The sequence below is a fragment of the Otolemur garnettii genome, unplaced genomic scaffold (genome assembly GCF_000181295.1).
Source record: "Otolemur garnettii isolate 467f Iridium unplaced genomic scaffold, OtoGar3 scaffold00114, whole genome shotgun sequence".
NCBI classification, from domain to species: domain Eukaryota; kingdom Metazoa; phylum Chordata; class Mammalia; order Primates; family Galagidae; genus Otolemur; species Otolemur garnettii.
The window spans coordinates 140,921-146,725 of NW_003852509.1; positions in this window are offsets into that span (position 1 = coordinate 140,921).

The window sequence follows — 5,805 nt, forward strand, 5'->3', positions numbered from 1 at the left end:
CACAGGCGCCCGCCACAACGCCTGGCTATTTTTTTTTTTTGGTCATTGTTGTTTGGCGGGCCGGGGCTGGATTCGAACCCTCCACCTTAGGTGTATGTGGCTGGTGCCTTAGCCACTTGAGCCACAGGCGCCAAGCCCAAAAGACAACTCTTTGTAGAGAACAGCATCACACTGACATCTGCAAATTCTCATAATGAAGACATTCTTCAAATCGGCGTAGGTGATGGAGTGGAGTATATTTCACATTCGGTTGCTTTAAGCGCGAAAGCTGATGTGACCTATCACCTACGGGCCACAGCTCCCAGCTGCAGCCCCGCGGACTCCGGAGCTGGGCGCACGGCTGCCCGTCGCGGGCGCCAGGTGGCGCTCGTGCGCTGCCGGGCCGCCGGCTCCCAGCAGCTCCATTTCCTGTCCTTTTAGGTATAAACTCGGCGGGGTGATTTCAGTCACCACACGCGGGACTTGTGAAAAACTTAGCACGTGCACGGAATTTTGCATTTTCTCAGGAAGCTGCCGGGCTGACCTGCTTGGAGCCGTGTGTTGCAGGGTTCATGGAGATCATTAGGTGTTCTAATGCAGTTACCATCTTCCATAGAAAGGAATACACAGCCTTCCACTTTCTCAGCAAATTCCCTCGCCCGTGAAGTCAGCGTGGATGGAAAACCCGGGCAGCTAAGCTTGCTCAGCCGGGGCAGCACAGTGCCTCGGTCTGCTTTGGGAAACACACGAATCAGGCTCCTGCTGCTGTTGTCATTGAGAAAAAGAGGTTATCTCCTGCTTCTCTTCAGGGGCGGTGAATTCCAGACCAGGCCTGCAGGGCTAGGGTGTCCCACGTCCAGCTCTCAATTCCACAAATCTAGGATGAACTTTTCATTTCTTTGAGGTGAAAATTAGGCCCCCCTCAGCAGGGAAGGATGTTAACAGCGCTAAAAAGTGAGCCCCCAAGCCGTGAAAAGACAGGAAGAAAATTAAATGCATATTATTCATTTGCGAAAGAAGGGGGTCCGAAAAACTGTATAGTGTGTGATTACAACCCCAGGAGCAGGACATTCAGGAAGAGGCAGAACTATGGAGCCAGCAAAGGATCAGGGTGTCTAGGGGAGGATGGAGGGAGGACAGGACAGAGCAGAGGATTTGGAGGGCTGTGGGACAGCTGTATGACACTGTAACTGTGGATTCGGGTCATTATACATTTGTCCAGTCTCACGGAATGTGCAGTACCCAGAGTGACCTGTAATGTAAACTATGGATAACGACAATGTCAGCGTAGGCTCATCAGTTGATCCACTGTGACCACTCCGGTCAGGGATATTGATAATGGGGGAGGCTACGGGGTGGGGGCCAGTAAGTATAATGGGAAATCTCTGTACCTTCCTCTCAATTGTACTGTAAACCCGAAACTCCTTTAAAAATTAAAATCTACTACCATTTTTTAAAATTATGCTTTCTCTCTCAGCCATGGGCCAAACCTATTCCAATTAAGCACCTCTGGGTGCCAAGGCCTATTCTGGTACTGGAAATGCCAAGTCCTGTTCTTGAGCATCTGGGCCCAGTAGCAGAAAGTTCCAGGAAAGCCTGTTCCCTTCCTCGTGGGCCGCCCACTGCAGCCACACTGGTGCAGCTTCTAGCCCCTGACAGATGCTCTGCTCATGTCCACTCCATACCCTCAGGCTTGTTTGAAAAGGATCCCATGTGAGCAGGGCCAACACAAGAGTGGTTCCCAGGTTCTCACGCCACCCTCCTTGGCAGGACATCTCCCTCAAAGTCTGGTCTTGTGCAACAGCCATAGGTTCAGTTTCCTGCTCTGTCCCTGATGAGATGTGTAACTTCAGCAAGTCACTTTAACCTCTCTGTACGAAGTTCCCCCTCTCTCTGCAAGGGTGCAGCCTTGTGTATGACACATGGGATTGGGTGAGATGAAACACTTAGTTAGCCACAGGTCTGGCCCTGATGGAAAACACAGTGAGTGAACAAGTTTCCCAGGTGGCAGCGTGTGTGGAAGTGAGGGCGCCATGAATTCACTGTCTCCTTGACTACGTGTCCAGACACATCTTTTCCACAGAATTTTTGAAATCTCCCAAAAGCACTGACGGTGCCCAGCCAGCTGCCTTTCTGCTTTCCATGTTCCTCAGGACGTGCCCAGCTCACCGCAGAGACAGGAAGAAAGCCAAGCTTCCCTTCTTGGCTTTGCTGGACTCCTAATCAACCCCGCGGGCATGAGGGCAAGAATGCTCACACCTCCATAAAGCTGATGTGAGATTCCCACGAACGAGCTCCCTTTGGGTCAAAGGTAAGCAAAAGAAGCTTAGAACTTTGCTTAGAAAAATAAAAGGTTTCAGGGGTTTTTTTGGTTCAGAGAGTTACTGACGTGCTTCTTGTTTTTCTTCGTACTTGGGGACAGCAGCAATGATACATGGCCTCTCCACAATTGCGGGGTGCTATCCAGTGGACCATGATATATTTACTGAGAAATTTTTAATAAATAAACCATAGCTTTGAACCCATGTGCCCTTATAAACCAGCCAGTTCTCAGGGGGAGAGTTCAGGAGTTTTTATGGAGCAATACTATGTTCTCATGAGAATTTTATTAGAAATCAGAGACTTGAAATGCATCGAGCAAGAAATTTATGAGGTTACATGGGAACCATCCTTTCTTTTTGTCATTCTGGGCTAATTTACTTCTTCATATTATGTGGATTTACTTTGTAAATTTTAGCCATGAACATTGTTCTGAATTTCTCAGCAAATGCAGGCCAGCTAATTATTGATTTCTTGAACTTTTCACTTTCCTCTTTTACCCTTAAAATAAGTTGCATAATTATTGATAGTCTATGAAAGAAAGCCCCAGATCTATGGGAAGCACAGGTTACTAGTCAAAACTGTAGCTGAGCAGGTCTTTCCTAACATCAAGATATAAACAAGAAGCTTAGTGGAAAACATTTTTATAACCACAGACAATTCTTTATGTCTCTAACTTTTCCACTTAATAGTTTGTTCGAATTTTTTTAAATTGTGTTTTGCAAAGTACCCAGTTAAAATTGTACTCACCAAAAAAAACCTGTTGTTTATCATCATGTACCCCAACTTGGAAAATAGCCCAAACCCATAATACATGTTTATGCCGATGAAGTAGATAGGAAGTGCTCTAAACAAGCTTTTGCTTTGGGCCTGCTCCAATCTTTCATTAGCTGTGTTAATGGTATAGGGAACGATGCCAACCCCAGACTGGCCTTGGCTCACATTGAGAAAGTGAGTGAATGACACAGGAACCGGCCTTTCTGTTAAAAAGCTGACCCATTGCCGATATTCAAGCTTGATTCCCGGGTAAAGTCCCCAAATTAGGTGATTTTTCTTCATCTCTAAAGTTAATTCTTACATTGTTCATTGTATGTTTTTCCAACTGAATACTTGCTTTGGAGGTTCAGGTTCACTGACCTGCCACCATGGCCTGGTTGGTTTTTTCTTTTTTTTTTTTTTTTTCTTTTGAGACAGAGTCTCATTAGGTGACCCTGGGTAGAGTGCTGTGGCGTAGCAGCTCACAGCAACCTCAAACTCTTGAGCTTAAGTGATTCTCTTGCCTCAGCCTCCCAAGTAGCTGGGACTACAGGTGCCCACCACAATGCTTGGCTGTTTTTGTGTTGCAGTTGTCATTGTTGCTTTAGCTGGCCTGGGCTGGATTTGAACCCGCCAGTGTTGGTATATGTGGCTGGTGTGGCAACCACTGTGCTACGGGTGCTGCCTTTTTTTTTTTTTTTTTTTGAGACAGAGTCTCACCTTGTCACTCAATAGAGTGCCATGGCATCACAGTTAAAATTAATACAACAACCTTAAACTCTTTCCTCAGCCTCCCAAGTAGCTGGGACTACAGGCGCTCACCATAACACCCAGCTATTTTTAGAGACAAGGTCTCGCTCTGGCTCAGGGTGGTCTCAAACCCATGAGCTCAGGCAATCCACCCACCTTCACCTCCCAGAGTGCTGGGATCACAGGGTTGACCCACCTTGCCCAGCCCTGAATGGTTTATTTCAAACTTTTCTGCCCATTGTTTCAAAGCTCCTAAGCATTTATTTTAGGAAAAACATGTGTAGTTGACCAATGAGAGGAGGCATTCTCACTGCCAACCTCATGCTTCTTGGTACTGAAGAACAATGTCGGCTGTCCTGCCCAAGCTCAGCAATTCTTTGGACTGATGGGCTTTGGTCATTCTTTCACTCATTCTTTCAAAATGAAAATAGAGTCATGATTGTCACCTCACTAATCTTTCCTAAGTGTTCCCTAGGTGTGAGGCTCTGTGCTACTTTCTATAATAGCACATTCACCATTCAACACAACTCTATAAAGTACATCTTATCATTCTCCCCATTTCACAGATGGAAAGTATGAGGGTCAGAGAGATTAGGCGGCCTCCCCATGATCACACAGAGGGTGGCAAATGCCCCACTCTGACGGGGGTGCTGACGGGGGGAGGCTGGGGCAGCATATGGGAGGTATCTGTACTTTCCTCTCAATTTTGATGTGAGCCTAACACTACTATTTTTAAAAGTCTATTTTTAAAAACCTAGAAAACTAAAGCAACCAAAAAGATGCCCCGGACTTAGAAAACATCCATCCCAGTGCCTCTGGAGCAGAGCACTTTAAAACAAAGTTTGTCTCAAAAACAAACAACAACAACAAAAACCAGGACTGCACAATCTTTTTTTTTTTTTTTTTTTTTCTGAGAAAGAGTCTCAAGCTGTCAGCCTGGATAGAGTGTCAGCCATGGCATCACAGCTCACAGCAACCTCAAACTCTTGGGCTTCAGTGATTCTCTTGCCTCGGCCTCCCACGTAGCTGGGACTACAGGTGCTACTAAGTGTAAAACCTACTCATTGGTGTGGCGCACACATCCCACCCATGGAGAAAGTGTTGGTAATGAGGTGGAAATAGTCAGGAAGGCTTCCAGGAGAAGGAGGCACTGTGGCAGGATTTGAAGGGTTGAAGGTGACTGTCTAGTATCAGGAAGATGGGGAGGCAATGCCCGGGGCCTGGACGAGGGCTCCCACCCACCCGTAGTCTTGCCCTGGGACTCTGATCCTAGACTCTTCCCCTAGCTGGCCCCTTGTGCCAGAGAATTGTTAACAAATCGGTTTTCCTTCACCTCAAGGCAGGCTGTACTTGGTGACGAACCAAGGAAAATACTCACCAAATCAAAGCAGCTCATGGAACATGCCCAGATTTGCCTTTCACAAGCATCCTGCCAAAGCAGCCTCCCGTGGTGAAGCCTCAAGTCCCGAGGCCCACACAGCACAGTTTGACCTCTGCAGGACTGCTGGTCACAACAGCCTCAGTGGGGACCTTTCCAGCCACCACTCAGAGGGAAAAGTCTTCCAGCCCTGGGCAAGCTCCAGAGGGCTGCAACCTCTGCCTCAGAGGTAGGAAGGTGTAGGCAACCCAGGAGTGGGGACACTATAGCATCTTGGTGAGCAATTTCTGTCTAGGAGGAGCAATTTCTGTCTGAATGTGCTCACCTTTGAGATTCCGACCAGGCACCCACGTGGACTCACTGCCAGCCAGTCCCCAGGGGCCCTGTTGTGATCTAAGCTGGGAGACATTCTCTGAGCTAAATGGCCCCAACCTAATTTCCACTGTGTTAGGGATAAATCTTTGTGTCTCCCTTAAATGCATCTGTTGACTTCCTCGCCTGTGGTGTGATGTCATTAAGAGGCAGGGCCTTGGGGGTGATTAGGTTTTCAGATGAGAGCCCTCAGGAACAGGATTAGTGCCCTTTTAAAGGAGGTCCCAGGTGCCACCTGAGGACACAGGGAA